Source organism: Lissotriton vulgaris, chromosome 9, assembly GCF_964263255.1.
Source record: "Lissotriton vulgaris chromosome 9, aLisVul1.2, whole genome shotgun sequence".
NCBI lineage: Eukaryota > Metazoa > Chordata > Amphibia > Caudata > Salamandridae > Lissotriton > Lissotriton vulgaris.
The window spans coordinates 1,171,949,074-1,171,965,937 of NC_141697.1; the positions used below are offsets into that span (position 1 = coordinate 1,171,949,074).

Genomic DNA, 16,864 nt, shown 5'->3' on the forward strand with positions numbered 1-16,864 from the left:
TCCAGCGGCAATGCAATGTGCTCAGATTGGCTTTGTGGGTTTATTGTTTTAGATCTTTAGAGCCAAAGGGTTTCTAAGTCCCATGCTTTCAGAGGTGGTAGGAGGAGTCCAGCCGGAAAGAGCCAAGGGTTCCAGGACCTCAGGAACAGCACTTGGGCTTCTGGACTCCTTCTAACAGAGGCCCCCTGCAGGATCAGCTGCAATTGGTCATCTGTTCAGTTGCAGTAAAATTCCTCTTAAAGCTTGTTGTCTCTTTGTAACTTGAAAAGAAGATGAGCCGTACGACCCATGGAGTCACTTCTTTGTCATGGGTATAAGAGAGACCAGGTCCAGCCCTTTCGGGCACTTCTTAGGTCACAGAAACCTAGTCCAGTCTTCTTCTGTTTCTAGGTCCAGGAACTGTTCTGAAGCGGGTACCAGGGATGCTATATTTATGCATGACACTAGCTTGTGGCTGAGGGTGACTCATGGCTCCTCGTAAATGAATGAGGTAAAATTTCCAAGGGGTAACCCCACCCACTTTTGCCGCAGTTCCTGCCTGCCCTACACCAAATACTCCCACAGTTCCTAAATCCAAGATGGTAAAGTGTTCTCCCCTTGCTCAGAGACTGTGTGCCCACCACTGGCGGCCGCTAGCATGGCAAAGTGGTGGTGCAGCATGAGGGACAAAAAAATAAGGAAACTTACCTCCTACCGCCTACTGCCTTGCCGCACTCTGCAGCTCCAGATGAACAGGAGCTGCACACACAGGCTCCAAGACTCCCCTGCCCCAATCCAGACACGGCTCTCATGCTGGTTATCCCCAACATGAGAGAAGTGCTGGGATTGGGCGGAGCTGGCTGGATTTACGCTCCAGCTGGGGCTGGGACTGGGAGCCTGTTCTCCTAAGCCCTGCTGATATCTCCAATCAACAGCCTGGAGATATCCAAGTGTGCATGTCGGTTTGGCTGTCCTAAAACAGCTGGCCAAAATGGCATGCGCACTTCGTGCCCTGTGCCCACCACTCCTCCTGCTGCTGATGGCCCTTCCCTCAAGACTCAGCTGCGGCTCTACCCTACATGTAAAAAAACATTATGAAAAAGAAGTTTAATTAATTGCTTTACTATCATTTTATTTTACATGTTATCATGCTGGTTCCAGCAGTGGGGTGACACTCTTCCACCATAAGGGAGAATCCGCAACTGGTGCCCACCAAGAAGCGTAGCCAGGGTAATGAGCGCCCCCTCCTCTGGGGTTACTCCAAACCATTTCTGGGGGGAGTTCTGCTCTCATTCGGACTGATGCCAGTCTGACTGCAGGAACAAAATAAGCGGTCTGTCCCAGTATCATCTTACATCTGCCTATGACAGGGCAGACCCTTTTCAAGTAAATTAAGTTCCTGGGAATAGCCCAAATGGTCATCGTGCAAGAGGAACAAAAACACCTCTCCATTCCCAGGCCGTTTTCTCTGCTCTGGGAGCAGCTTACTCACTTCATCAGGGCTTGAGCACTCAGAGGGTTGGAGCCGGAGGCTAATACAAAGAAGGCTCCAGAGGTTTTAGGGAGGGAAAAGGTAACTTTTTTAAAGTACCTTTCCCTTAATATTAAGTACAAATCTGACATCTCCATTGAATTGGGTCATTTATAAATATAAAAATGTAAGGTTTATTCATGATTGTAGCTGTTTCATACTCTGAGATACATTGCATAAGGAGGGTTTTACCCAATAAAGTCACTAGGGACCTGGGTGCTGAAGGTGGCGAAAGGTTTCGGACGTAGACGCCACGATTATTGCACTAAAGAAACGAGTGCGGCATTTTTCACGATATGATTCCCCGAGTACCGGGAGAAGGTGGCAGCCTACGCCATTAGAAATCCGATGAAACGTAAGCGGGTTCCGTTACATTGTTGTGTGCCAAGCAACCTAGTTGAGACACGCCGAAACCTTTACTGTTGTGTAAACTGTTGATTAATTTGGGTATACACCTGTTACAACGCATTCGTTACTCCGCACTACCATTACAACGCGACTTTTACAACGCATACCATTACAACGCATTGCGCTGGGGGGCGCTCTAGGATAGGGAATAAGTATAATTTACTATCCAACACCTTCCCTAGGGTCCACGGGGACTGGAGTTAGAATAGTAAATTATACTTACCACTATCCAGCACCTCAAAGCGCTATGCGTTGTAATGGTATGCGTTGTAATGGTCGCGTTGTAATGGTAGGTAGTTGTAACGGTATGCGTTGTAACATGGTACATCCATTAATTTGACATCCTCTTGGAGGTGTTTCGGCTAATGAGAACACAGTGGATAACTACTGATCCTGATAATCATAACTGGATCTATGAATGCTCCCTGCTCCCCTGTCCAAGTTGTGAGCCAATTAGCCCAACTTTCTATGAGAAAACAGTGCTCCCCAGGGCCCTTTTCGTCCTGATGAAGACCCCACTTTAAGATGTGACGGATACCTACCAGTATATCTGGGGTCGAAACGTCGACAGCTTTTCCCATCCACCAGTCGATGCAACCAGCATTTTACTTATTAATTAGTAGCATCGCTAATATGATTTCTTTTTCAATATTGAACATTAGTAGCTCATCTATTGTACTGGCTAAGGGCTCTGAAGCCAGCTAAATTGATTGTCTAATAAATGGTATATTGATAAACTTTGTTACAAATAACCTACCTTGCACATTCCCTCCCTACCCAATCACTGTCCCTCACCCCACCTCTCCTGGGGCACTACTACAATTTTTTTATAAATTTGCTACAAAGAAATTTGAACTAGCACATTGTGAATAAATAACAGTGTGCTTAATTATTAGTTTGTGAATTCTTCTTTTTATACTGTGTGATATTTAGTGTTTTGTTTGTGTACTTGTGATACCTTCACTGGGACCCCTTATTCTGTACCATCATACTCTGAGATAGCAGAATTAATATTGTATATTGCTTCCCAGTGTTGCTGTATGGGCCAGCCAGCCTTCCTGCAATGAAAATAGCTAGCCTTTGTAAGCACATGTTGAAATGAAATTTCTACAAGTCCTACTTTTAAAAAACATGCACCTTGCCTCATGGGCTATCAGGCCTACATAGGGGTGACACATTAATATTTGAAAGGGATGGTTTGACCTGCCAAAAGGGATTATTTTGACAGGTTGAATTGCAGGTTTTATAAAGCTATAGTCAGGCTCCAATGGTAGGCCTGAAGCCATGTTTGCACTACCACTGTAGTGGATGGCACAACAGGTAGTACAGTCCTTTAGTGACATTTACTTTACAGGCCCTGTTGTTCCCCGACCTTGTACTATGTACTAGGGGCGTATAGGTAAGTGAAATATGCTATCTTAAAGTATACCCATTCGAACATGTTAACAAAGGGAGCCCAGACACTTTATTGCTGCTTAGCAGGGGTAACACCAGCAAAAAAACGGATAGGGGGAAATATTTGGCAGTACACCACACAAATGGGGATATTTTCATACAATGGAGAAACAGTTTCCTCCTAGAGAAACCACTTACCCTGCGTCCCCCCATCAAATTGGCATGTCCTTCTTCCAACAGTGGAAGGGTATTCGCTCCCGGTGTCAGCAGGGGCAAATCTCCATCCGTTTTGAGGTCGAAGAGGAGTCTCTGAATGCTCACAAACTCACAGGATTGTGGGCATTCACAAATTCACAAGGAAAAGCCTACTGTAACCATCCTGCCACCCTTACGTGGAGTAGTACTCCTTCTTTATTGTACACATTTATGGAGTACAAGTATGGACAATGACATGGGTTTGCAGCTTTCAACGTTACATTTTATAAATCCCAAGCTGGCAATGTATACTTGTAGGCACAAATGGTTTTGTGAATCAGGCCCAAAGATACACATCTCATTAATGCTACTGTCTTACTAATCAATGTCATGACTGTAATTCTGTCTAGTTTAGCATATTTACTCTACTGTTTCTAAGAAAGCCTAGCAGATTTGGACGAAAATCCTTAATTGCATGTGATATTCCATTAGCCCAACACAGGAGGCCATAAAAAGTGTCTCATGACCACCACAATGTTTTGACATGGCTTTACAACCTACTCCCCATCATGGCGTTTAAAAATAAACTCAGCCATGGGTCATCTCTTCCCCCCTATTAAAAAACCTCCCATTTTCCTTTTGCTTCACCTGCCACATCAGACATAAGAAGACGTGTACTATCTTCACCTATGACATTATGAGCCAAATATAGATGATGCTGTTCAGCAAACAGTTGAACTGAGAAAAAGTTAAACAGGTGTTGTAATGTGATGCAAATTGATCCAGAGACAGCAAGGCTTCCTGTGTTTTCACTCTGACAAGAGATGCTACCCAGGAGAGGCCTGCACCCAAAAGATGTCAGCCTTGATGGCTTTCGCTATATCTAGGGAATGATGACAGGTGTGCTAATCTGCCTAGCATTAGATTTATAAGAATAGAACACCATCCTTCAAGATATATTGCAAATACAAAAGGTACAGACATTCATATAGTGCCTAGTTTATCACCTAGAAAAGGAGTGCCAGAACACTTGATTTTCCAAGAAAGATCAGAGTCAAGTTACATATTGGAAGGATAAGTAATCCGCAGGAGAGTTCCTATCTTGCCGAAATGGCAAATGTCCACCTTAAGAAGCTCAACGTGAGGCGTCGAACAAAGGCTTTAGTTAGCCATGTGTAAACATCTGTATTACACAAGAAATTAGGCACTGACCCTTGCAAACATCTGTGCAGGTTGTAAAGGCATTTGAACCAGATTCTTGCCTCTAGAAAGCAAAGAAGGGGACATTTGGCTTGAACCATTGCTCACTTTTTACTAGACTGTTAGGCAGCTGAACTCCTGTTTTTGGACCCCATGAAGATGGGTCACTGTCTCCTTCTAGATACCTAACTTGTTGCAGTAGTCTAATTGAGAATTCACCAATGAACTAGAAGAATGGGCCCAAGACAGCGGATAAATACCATGACTTTCTGAAAGCAAGGAAACTGAAATATAATAGTTTAGACTATGTGACTAAAGTGGGTCTTGGTGTTGTACTGGACCCTTCACCTTGGTGTTGGTGGTGGGGTAGTGACCATCAATGACGTGGGGACGGAAAAAGTAACAGACAGGTACTTTTTGGTTCAGTGACACAGAGGATGAACTCTATCTTCTCCTCTTCTCAGTTCTATCTAATCTCAAGCCATCCTTGCTTCTGTCTGAGAGACATCTTAGCAAGTTTCCAGCTGGATGTAATTGCACTTCATCTGCTAGTTCTGTACTAAAAGCATACGGGTGATAGCACTAGGGGAATAGACCAATTCAGCAGCAAACATAGCGGGGGACATCACCTCCACTGATTTTTGTTTGTGCAGCACGGTACCCTTTCCTGCATAAAAACAATCCTTCTCACCTCGGAGACACCCTTGCACCATAGTGCAAGGGTGCCTGCATTGGCACATGGCAGCCAAGTTTGCGCCAGCTCTGTAGAGGAGGGCAGGAATGTGCTGTATCTCATTGATACAGCGCATTCCTGCCCTTTTCTTTTGATGTAGAGCAGCAAGGAGGCTTGCAGTGGGATGTATGACATTACAACGCATGCTTTTACCACGCATGCTGTCACAACGCAGTTTTTACAACGCATGCTGTTACAACGCATAGCGCTTTGGGGTGCTGGATAGTGAATAGTTTAATTTACTATGCCAACTCCAGTCCCCGTGGATAGTAGGAAAGGTGTTGGATAGTAAATTAAAACTATTCCCTATCCTAGAGCGCCCCCCAGTGCAATGCGTTGTAATGGTTTTCGTTGTAAAACCTGCGTTGTAAAAGCACTGCGTTGTAAAAGTTTCGTTGTAAAGGATGTTTCCCCTTGCAGTGCTGCCCAACGGCAAAACCTTGTAAATGAGGCCCATTGTATTTTATGTCACATGAGCATTGGTTCAAAATGTTTCTAAATTTTGGTCTTAATTTTACTGGAACTTGCATACAGTAGATGGCATGGTTTTATTTTTCATAAATTACATTTTGTTGTATCCGGACCTATTAAATTCAGCTCAGGTGGTAGCACCTGGGGCTCATTTACAAGCCCATTGCGCCACTGGTGCGTCACTTTTTTGACGCACCGGTGAGCAGTGTGCCTGCCCATATTTATGCTGCTTTTCATGGCCTTGTAAATATGGACCACTTTCATGCATTACTCTGCATGAAAGGGACGTTCCATGTGTTGTTCTGTGGATGTTCCCAAGCAAAATCCATGGAACCTGAGGCATTTCTAGATTTACAAGGTTTTGTAAACCTGGGAATGCATCAGATTCCTACGGCGTGAAGGAGGCGCAATGAGGAGAAGAACCTTTATTTCTCCCCATTTTAACTTTTTCCCTTTGTGTGCTGAATTCTGCAGCACACACAGAAAAAAAAAATGACCCCGACAACGCAGACACCCTTGCTCCATGGCGAAAGGGTGTCTGCGTTGGTGTATGGCAGCCCATTGTGCGCCAGTGCAGGGGAAAAGCACAGGACTGCGCTGGTCTTGCCCTTCCCCTGGGGTTTAGTATTTTAACCCTTAATAGGGAGTCCAGAGGCGGGGGTATAGCAGTAATTTTTTTAACTTGTTATAGTTGCACCTTCGTTAAGGAAGTGGTGGCTGGGTGCGAATGCGCCCGCTTCGCCATCTCCTTTAATGCTCACTCATCTATCTGACCTACTAGTGTATCGCCCCCCTGGGACCATCGGTGACTTCAAGGCATGCATTATTGATGCCGTTGGCTCACTGGCGCTAAAGGCCTCGAACGTCTGTCTGATTGGGGACCTGAATTTGCATTTTGATCACTCTAGTGACCCCGAAATCAGCGGCTTGCTTGCTGATTTCACAGCTTGCCAATTAAAACAGTCGGTCCCACCCACTTTGCCGGGCATCTACTTGGTTCGGTGTTCTCCAATATCCCCTCTCTTATGGTTGGGACACCTAGACCGATGGGTTGGACTGATCATTTTCTAGTCACTTTTTTTGTTCCCCTCTCTACGGTCATACCTAAAGCTAACCTCAAGGCCACTCTCAGACGCTGTTGGCACAAACTAATATTAAAGATTTGTGTTCCACTTTGACATCCTCCCACCCTGTTTTAGGCACTGACCCACACATTTTGTGATTGGATACTACAGCTCTAGACTCCCTGATTCCAGCCAAATGGTCAAAGGGCCGTTGTTCGAAGTCTAATCCCTGGTTTGATGACTTCTTGGCTGCTTTACGTAGCTTCTGTAAAAAGCTAGAGCGCGCTTGGAGACAGGCCTATGACCCTGGGGCAATAAAGCTTTATCAGGAAGCGATTAAACGCTATCACAAGGCTATGCATCAGGCCAGCTCGGCCTTTCTCACCAATGAGATCAAGGCCAGCAAGAATCCTGTTAAAAGCATTTTTTAAAAACTCCATGATTTTAAAACCAGGAAAGATCCCGCTACGGCATGTATCACGTCTGAACAGCAATGCGAGGATCTAGCCACTTTCTTTGTGCAAAAGGTTGAAACTATCTATAAATCCTTTGCCACTGTCCCTATGGACCTTGCTCACACTGCTATCCTTCGGCCTACTACTATCCTTGTTGCTATCCCTCCTATGTCCCAGGACGATTTTCTTACGTTAAGTAAGAGGGTTAAATTTGGCTCCCCTATCGATCCTATGAAACCTGCTCAATTCAGAGATGCTCTTCCTGTACTGCTGTCACCTATACGCCAGATCATAAACTCTACTTTTACTACAGCTGTAGTGCCCATGCCTTGGAAAACTATGAGGGTGGTCCCCTTGCTGAAAAAACCTACTCTGGACCCTGCTATGCCTGAAAACGTTCGCCCCATATCCCTGCTACTCTTGGTTGCAAAAATTGCTGAAGCCCATGTTAACAACATCCTTTCTGGCCACCTGAACAACTCTGGGGCCTTAGATCGGTCCCAGAATGGGTTCCGCCCGGGCCATAGCACCGAGACCCACTAGTAGCAGTGTGTGAACATCTTCGTAACATCCTTTATGAGAGACAGACTGCGGATCTCATCCTGCTCGACCTAAGCGCAGCGTTCGACACGGTCTCCCATAAGATCCTTCTGCGTTGTTTGGAGGAGGTGGGTGTGGTAGGTCCGGCCCTGGAGTGGTTCCGTTCTTTTCTATTTGACAGATCATTTCAGGTCACAGCCCCTCCCTTTCTCTCCCATGCTCATGCCATCAAGCAGGGGGTTCCTCAGGGCTCGGCTCTTAGCCCAGTCCTGTTCAACCTCTATGTGCAACCTCTGACAGCGGTAGCAAGAGACCAGGGTTTGACCATGATTTCGTACGGTGACGACACACAGCTGGTGGTGGCCCTCTCTGAGGACCACACTCGGGGTGCCGTGCAGTCTCAGGCTGACCTTGCAGCAGTAGCGCAGTGGATGACCACTAACTGCTTGCAACTCAATGCTAACAAATCAGAGGTGCTATTGGTGGGGACTCTGGAGCAAACATTGGTGGCCGGTTCTATGGGTAGTGCTCCCACCCCTAAGTCTGCTGTGAAAAACCTAGGGGTTTGGTTTGACACCAAGCTGGATTTCCAAGAGCATACCAAGAAGATCGCTGGCTCCTGCTTCGGTCTTCTCCGAGGATTACGACCTATGCTTGGTTTCTTTCACCCTCCTACCCGTCAGCTGATAGTACAAGCAACCATCTTGTCCAGGCTGGACTACGCTAATTCACTTTTACTGGGAGCCAATAAGTGAGAAGTTACGCGCCTTTTAAGGGTCCAGAATGCAGCTGCCCGAGTCCTTTTGCGGCTCCCTAGAACGTGCTCTGCGTCGGGCGCTCTGCGGCGCCTCCATTGGCTGCCTATGTCTCGACGGATTAACTTTAAGGCACTTTGTCTAACCTTTAAAATTCTAAAAAGGTCCTCTCCTGAGATTCTGTCTAATCTGCTGATTCCCTATGTACCCGCGCTCAGTCGAGCATTGCCTAGCCACGGTTCCCACGGGTGAAGCGTCTTAGAGCAGGGGGCCGATCTTTTCGGTATCTTGCTGCTAAATTATGGAATTCCCTCCCTTTGCAGATCCACCGTCTAGACTGCCTTCTGTCCTTTCGTAAAGCTATCAAAACTTTTTTATTTTCCAGGGCCTAGCCTCCACTCATAGGGCCTATCTTCTGTACTCTGCTGGCTTGACTACAAGTGCCGGGACGCCCTTCGATGAAGCATCTGTCGCGCTATATAAGATCTCCAAATAAATAAATAAGTAAATACGACGCATTACTGACCTTTTCTTTTGACGGACTGCAGCGCATCAGGAAGGAATGCTGTGTTGCTCTGTGTCACAATATTGTAAAAGAGACCCCTCGTCTTTTACATGCATCATGTCTGAAATTTGCCTCCCCAATTAATTTGTGCTTTTGCTGGTTTTCCGCCATTGTTAAAAGTAGTGCTTGAACAGCATGCGCCAGGTGGAGAAGGGCAGGCGTTACAAACACATTCACTTCCAGTGCTTGTCTCCCTGTCTCTTCTTTGTACCTTCAAAGCTTCCAGTTCCTGTTTGATGTCATTGCCTCACCCTAGGTCCGCTCTTCAAACAAAGCCTTTCATTCCCTCACATCTGAAATCCTCCCAATGTGAGATCTGTGGCTTCTACGAGCTGTACATCTCCGGCAGGAACCTTACCGGCTCTTTGTTGTGTAAACAATGCAGCAACCTTTCCCTTCCCAACAAGTGTGTGTGTGTCATACCTGCAGGGGATAAAAATTAATGAAGGAGCGCAAGCCAATAAAATCAGAACTGACCTCGACTATGCTGGCAAAATAAAGTAAATATGCCTGACAGGCTTTTTATAGCGGGTTTACTGAGGAAATGAGGGTGTGCTTGTGGACTCTGAAGTTTTTTGATTTCTAGTTCTGTGTTCGCTTAGCAAGGAAAACCTGGGTAGAATCTGCGACAATTCGCGTGAATGTGGTTAACCTGCACACTGCGTAATTTACAAGTATGCGAAATAGTTGTTGCTGCGTAATTTTGCTCTTATGCTAAGTAGTTATTATTCAGATTTTTGGTATTTCACAGGCATGTTCGGAAGGTACTTCTTTGAATTATATATGATTAAATGATTAAATCGCTTTAAAAATAAATCTTTGTTATTCATAGAACAAAGTGCCCACCCGTAGTAAACTGTGGGCCTCATTTATGAGGCTGTGCGTCACTTTTACTATCTAGAAAGAGCCTTGCAGATCATGTATCCAGCAGTAGGTGGAGACATGATCCTCTTTCTTTCAAGAGCTCTACCCCTGCATTTCTGTTGGTGGAGGTCTGAAATGTGCCTGTGGTTTTCTTTCCCACTGCCAGGAGATGGCTTGTGTGCTTTGAGAGGATCCAGTTGCCTGAGGAGCTAGGAAACCTTACACTACAAATGGGTTAATAAGGCCTCTCTAAAATATGCTGGACTAGAGTCCTGGTAGGAGCCTTCTTAAGTTTGTTTCAACTGCGTGTGTTGTTGTTGAGGAAGTTTGACAAATCATGGTTTGAGAATCAGAAGGCCAATTATTTATTTTAGTTGAAATGCAGCAGTCAATAAGAATAGGAGATATAGGCGGTGAGTTCTAGAAAGGATTGATTCATTCAACCTTTGAGTTATGCCTACGAAGTCCATGTCTTCAATGGGCACATGTTTTGGCGTGATCATCGCTCACATGCTCAGTTTGCCTCAAATAACAATCTTTATAGAAAATGAGAGGGTTTACTGAATTATACAGAGGAGGTTACCTTGCAAGGAAGCAGACTTCTTCTTGTGGAAGTAATAGATAAGTGTGAAGATGAAAGAAGAGAACGGGGTTGTAATGAAGTTGACTAGTAAATCCTCAAAGGCATTAAAAGCTTGGCTCTGTAGTTCTGCGTATGTGATCTAGTTTTAGTGAAACTGGGCAACTCTTTCTACTCTGCCTAGTTCTGTGTGTTTAGTTAGTGTGTAGGAACTGGCTGGGAAAAAAATCCATGACGGAGATGCTTCTTAGTTAGGAAGCAGCGATTGGCTGCGAGGTTATTCATGATGGGTGGGTAGACTGCTTCTCTAATCCATGTCAGTACAAGAGCACAGGCATGGGGTCTTAATACACAATATGGCTGTGAATGTTATGACCACTTTTTAGCTGACCTTATTTTAAGAATTGCTCCTACAATAACATTTATTGGTGGTGGACCACATGGGTTGTCATTACCAGTACTCTCTGTATTTGAGGATTAATTGAATGCAGTTGTTGCTGATGATAGTATTGCTTTGATGGGCTGATGTGGACTCAACATGTGATGAGAAACACTGTAGTTTAGGGTTCCATCACTTGGATGTAGTGAGATTTAGTTCTGGTCGATACTGGTCGCATGATTATGAGTAAATTTTACTACTTGGCAGTTACACGGAGATTAAAATCCCTCTATGTCTAGGTGGATGGAAGAAATGGGAGATGCCCTTTCTCTCTAACAGTCTAATTTACTTATGTAGCTCCAGTGGAGTGTCAATCAGAAATTACCCTGTTGCTGTTTCCTTTGGGAGAGGGGCTAGAGGGTCTCTCCTCTGTATTACCATGCATTCGATATGACACACCAAAGGCCAAATTAGTTCGAGGAGACCTTCCTGTGAGCCCAAAATCCAGAAATAGGGTCTGCCTCACTCTTACCTTGACATCTCTCTATAATTGATTCTTCATTTGGCTTCAGTGGTGAACAGTGCTCATTTGCATGGGGAGCACCATCACATCAATAAGCACTGATGCTTGGAGCCCTGCAGAGTAGGGCATATTTTGTTTGACCCTGCTAGCGCCAGAAATGTACCCTTTGGTGGGCGATTTTATTGCCTACCTTAGAGGGTGGTAATAATTGGCTCGCTTACATTGGCAATCTTTGTCTTATGTTCCTTGAGCACTACATATTTAGCCTCAAGCACTGGATATATTAAAAATGCACATCGCAGTAACAGGTGTAGCTAAGTTCCTGAGTTGGGCATGGGTATTACGGGCGAAAAATGGGGGGTCTCTATAGCTATGTTTTTTATTGTCGGATTTGGCTTTATCCATGTGGAATTGGTAATTTTATGGGTTTCTTATTATGATGTGTGTAAAGTCTTGTGCGTGAGATATATTTAATCATGTCTTAAAGAATTGAATCTTAACTGTAAATATAGGATTTTTTTTTTTTTACTTTACTGAGAAATTTGTAAGACAGTTTTAAGCTATATCAAGGTGCATTTATGGTCGTACTCATTTGTAATTTGTAACCAATTGACTGCCTTGTCTTCTAAGATGAACAATCGCAATAAAGACTTTAATAATAATAAAAATAAAAATGCACCATAAGGCATAACAAATATCCTTTGAAATGTATAAGTGTTTGGCAGTATTTTATTCCGCATGTTTTTTAGTGTATTCCAGATATTTGTCTAAATTTTGTGGTTTAAATGTCCCCAAGTCCAGCTATAATGTTTTACCTTTACGGTAATGTTAAACATTTCAGACATTTCACAAATTTTAAGTACGTATTAGCTGTTGAGTCACATTTAAGTGGAGGTCATTTGCTCAATAAGAGAGAGGACACCTGCTCTAATCAATTCTAAAAGTGAGGCTGCAGAAGAGAGGCCAATTCAAACACAACACATGTTTTATCAAGGGTTGTTGACAATGTCCAGTAAGTTAAAAAGGTCTGCAGTTCAAAGAGAGTCAGAGATAACACTCCTGGTGGACATTTGGGTGGAAGTTGGCCAAGGAATGGTATGAAGAGGACAACTGGATCTGTTCATGAGTAGGGTAATTCACTACAGCTGTGATTCCATCTTTGTGCTGTTTATCATTACCAAGCCAGTTTAAGTGATGTTTGTGGTAAAGAAACCTTCAAAATGAATGCAGGTTTATTAGATACAGTGGGTAGATTTCATACTGAAATGGGACATTATGAGAGAACTTTTCTAAAAGGAAAGTATTGAAAAACGGTATTACCCATAGAGTGACTGATATTAACACAAGAAAAAAACGTTTATATGGCACTCAGCAGCACCCACAATTTGACGTTTTTAAGCACTTTGCATAATTTAGGGTATTATTACGCAACTCAGAGCAATAATTTTAAAAAATCCGCAAGAATTTGAAATCAGTAGGCCTGCCAATATTCAGTACCAGTGCTGCAGTGTTGTTTCTGTTTGCCTAGGAGATTTTTGTTTCTTCAATATCAGGACATGGAAAAACCTCCCACACAGGATCACACAAAAAAGGCAACACCCATCACACCACACACCCTACATGGCGTTCATTTCTGCCCATGTATGTTAAGTGCTCCAAAGCCCCACATAAGGATAGTAGGCACTACTTAAATGCTGCAATGCAATACAATACTGCATTGCTGCCTGAATCATGGAAAAGGCGGAAGCTGCTGAGCTATCCGATCTCTGTCTCCTATTTAGTATCCCAGTATTTGCTGGGATTAAATTGGTTCAGAAGAAATATGCATAGCGCTGCGGTTGCAATTCATGGTGAACCGAATTACTCACGCCTTCACTCCTGACTCCGTCAGTTACACTTACAAAGTACTGAGTGACAATTGCTTTTTTTCGGGGTAATTGTTTAATTCGTGACCCAAGCAACTGAGATAGCTACAGTTTGTGCGAAACAAGTTTACACAGTGCTATTTTTAAAGGTTTGTTAATTGCTTTGTATTAGAAACCAATTGGATTTAGAATGATTGAAATAGACACAGCTTTAGATTTGATTCCCCTCTACGGGTGCATCGTGTTACTTGCTTTTTATGTTTTTACTAGCAGCCCGTCCCGACGTTGTCCGGGCATAAAAACAGAATGTCTTAAATGGTTCGAGTAGGTAATAATAATTTATTTTAAAACCTTAACAAGCTCCAGCCGCGAACGTGTTTGTCCGCGGTAGCCGACGCCACTGCAATATGTAACTTAACACGCTACAGCTGCGAAGGTGTTTGTCCGCTGTAGCCAACACCACTGCAATATGCGAACGTGTGTGTTCGCTCCATCCCCGAACGTGTTTGTCCTCTCCAGCCTATGCCACTTAGACGCACAACATCGTGTCAACGTCCAACACCCACAACAATACTAAAGGACACACCCACTCGTATTGGAAAGCTAGTCCCACACAGAACGCTTCTCGTAAGCGGTATAATTCTGCATGCTTTTGCCGAATGCCGCGCCCATCGCTTTACAGCACAACGCACATGGCCACAACAGACTCCTTTGCACAAAAACGTTTTTTCCCCTTCTAATGTATATGTTGGGCTGCTGTATAGCCTATGTCCATCTGCTGATACTGTGTTTTGCAATGCTGTATTGGGTGTCCCGATTGGCGCTGTAGTACCTGAGCTTACCCGCCTCAAAGGTTTGGTCTCTCTCTTTATAATATTAGTATGGATAAGACAACAGTGTACTGATTAACAATGATGTTACAAGAATTAGACTGAAATTACCAAAACCTAAAAAATGTAAAACAATTTGTCACAAAAGGGAACAACATCTCATGACAGGGTTTCCCAGCACATGCCCTACAATAATAACCCTAAATAGAGAGCCTCCCAGTACTAGCTCTGAACAAAACACAAACCTTAAATTTGGCCCATCTCTAGTTCAGTTAGTTAAGAAAAAAAACGGAATCCTCTGCGAGGAGAGAGCGAAGGACGGGGAGAGATAGCGGGGGGGGGGTTTGGGAGGGAAAGAGAGAGAGAGCACTACTGAAGTAAAAATGGTAACGCTATTGAGGCCTGTTTTAGCGTTTGATTGTAATAGAAAATGTCCCGTTTTATAGAGGAGGTCCAAATTAGTAAATTTTAGTGGTGAAATTTCATCCTTAGTAAAGGTATTGATCCCAATCATGAGTTGCGTGGAGCGGTACTCCCAAGGCGGAATTCTGCCCCACCCAGTTATGCAAGGGACAATGTCCTCACACGGACATTAACTTCTGATTAGAACAATTGGTGAATGTGAAATCCTACTGAAAATGGAAAACGTATGGAATTCTAGCTGGTAGTTTCGGTTCTAAACAGTTATTCCCCATTCTGCGTAGTTTAACTTGTACTAAAAGTAAGTATGTGTGGAGTTCCCATTAGGAAACAGTAATTCCTTCCACCCAGAACCACTACACATATTTACTTAAAATGTCCAATCAAGGCCATTTTCCAGTAGGATATATTGCATTGGTGGATTCCACTCTTGATTCAGCAATACTTCCAGTAATTGGGAGATTTTCCTCTAATCTTCTGGTTCACAGTCACACTGTTTCACCCTCGTGCATGTGGTCAATAGTTGGATGTTACTACCCCCGCTCAATTCCACATGTTGCTCATATCTTGCTATGTCAGCTTCCCATAGGCCATAGAGCTCTACGGGCCAGAAATCCAAAGCGAAATGTTTTTTCGATCTCCAAAATAGTTTAAAGAATTATCCAGTGGTTGTAAACCTGTGTGAAGGCACTACCAGTTCACATAAAAAAACATGTGAGCATTGAAAATAGGGGCTACTCAGAGCCTTGACTACGTTGTGGGATCAAAGTGACTGCATGTGTGCAAAGAAACATGCTGGCCTCTCAAACGAGAACAAAATGTGTAGGTTTGTTATTAATGGTGTGGCCAGCGAACAAGATCAGCGTAAGTTGATGCCACATCCACGACGCATTTGCCTCTTCCCTTAGACATCCCGATCCCTTTATACCAATGCACCCATCAAATCATCATCCAGATGGTAATCTTGTCCCGGCTGAAGAATTATAACATCTCGTACCTAGTAGCCAACAAATCTGTTACTAGAAGATTCCAGCTGGCCCAAAACGTGACAGCCAGGCTTCTATTTTCCCTCCTTAAATTCAGCTCTGCCTCTGGGCTTCTTCGCAGACAACACTGGCTCCCTGTGGACAAGCACATTCAGTTTAAGACTCTCTGTATCACCCATGAGATTCTCCATTCCCAAGGGGCCCCCATCCCATGCAACCATATTTAATCCTACAACTGAAGCGATCTTTGCGCTCTGCCGACCTTAACTCGGCCATTGTTCCCCAAGTCAGGAGAGTCAGACCAGGGGGCAATCTTGCCAGGCCCAAGCCCCTTCTTTATGAAACTCACTTTCTCCCTCCATTAAGAACATCCCAAACCACCTGCTTTTCAGGAAATCCCTGAAGTCATGGCTTCTCTTCATCCAGCCCCACTCCCCCTTCTTTTGGGTTGCAGGCAGCTGCAGTATGTTTGCCATCTGGGTCCCGCGGTGAGAAGACCTATTGTTAGGGCAGCTATGCGTTGATATACCTTGTAGCATAACATAACGTAACATAACATACTGTGGACCTGCATGTAAATCATCTAAACATCATTGTTAGTTATTAAAATCAGCTACAGCAAGTGCCCTATGTTTAGAAATGTGTAGACCTTCCCTGCAATATACGTTTTCCTTCCCCTATCGTCTCTTTTTCAGTAACTCCTTAAACAAATGGTTTCTCTACCCTGCCACGAACAAACGAGGTGCAGCCTAGGCCAGTTAATGAACATCATTTGGGTGTGAAGTGCTGGATGTAATAGTTGGTCTTGTTGCTTTCTGGAACTTTTTGCTGCATGCAGGTTTATAGAGGAGGGTTCAGTCTCTCCTCCTACCCAAGGGATTTATTGCATAAAGGTATATGCACACCTGATTGCCTGTTTCGATGATGGGCATGCCTTGCTTAGATCCTTGAGATTTGGACATCCCGGCCTTTGAAACAGATCTTCCTGAGAGGCCAGGTCCCTCCACACTGACTCCAAGAATTTGAAATCTCATCCTCTGGTTGTGAGATGTGTCACATGTTTTTTTTGCTTTACATGGTCTATCTCATTGGCCCCCGCTTAACTCACTGATCAAGTTAGAATTGC

General features: G+C 44.1%; 1 protein-coding gene across 1 annotated transcript in view; it reads left to right on the top strand.

Moving 5' to 3' along the window:
* GRM7 (glutamate metabotropic receptor 7) overlaps window positions 1-16,864 on the top strand; it is a 1,698,774-nt gene that overhangs the window by 1,552,971 nt on the left and 128,939 nt on the right. The gene's annotated exons all lie outside the window — the stretch shown is intronic.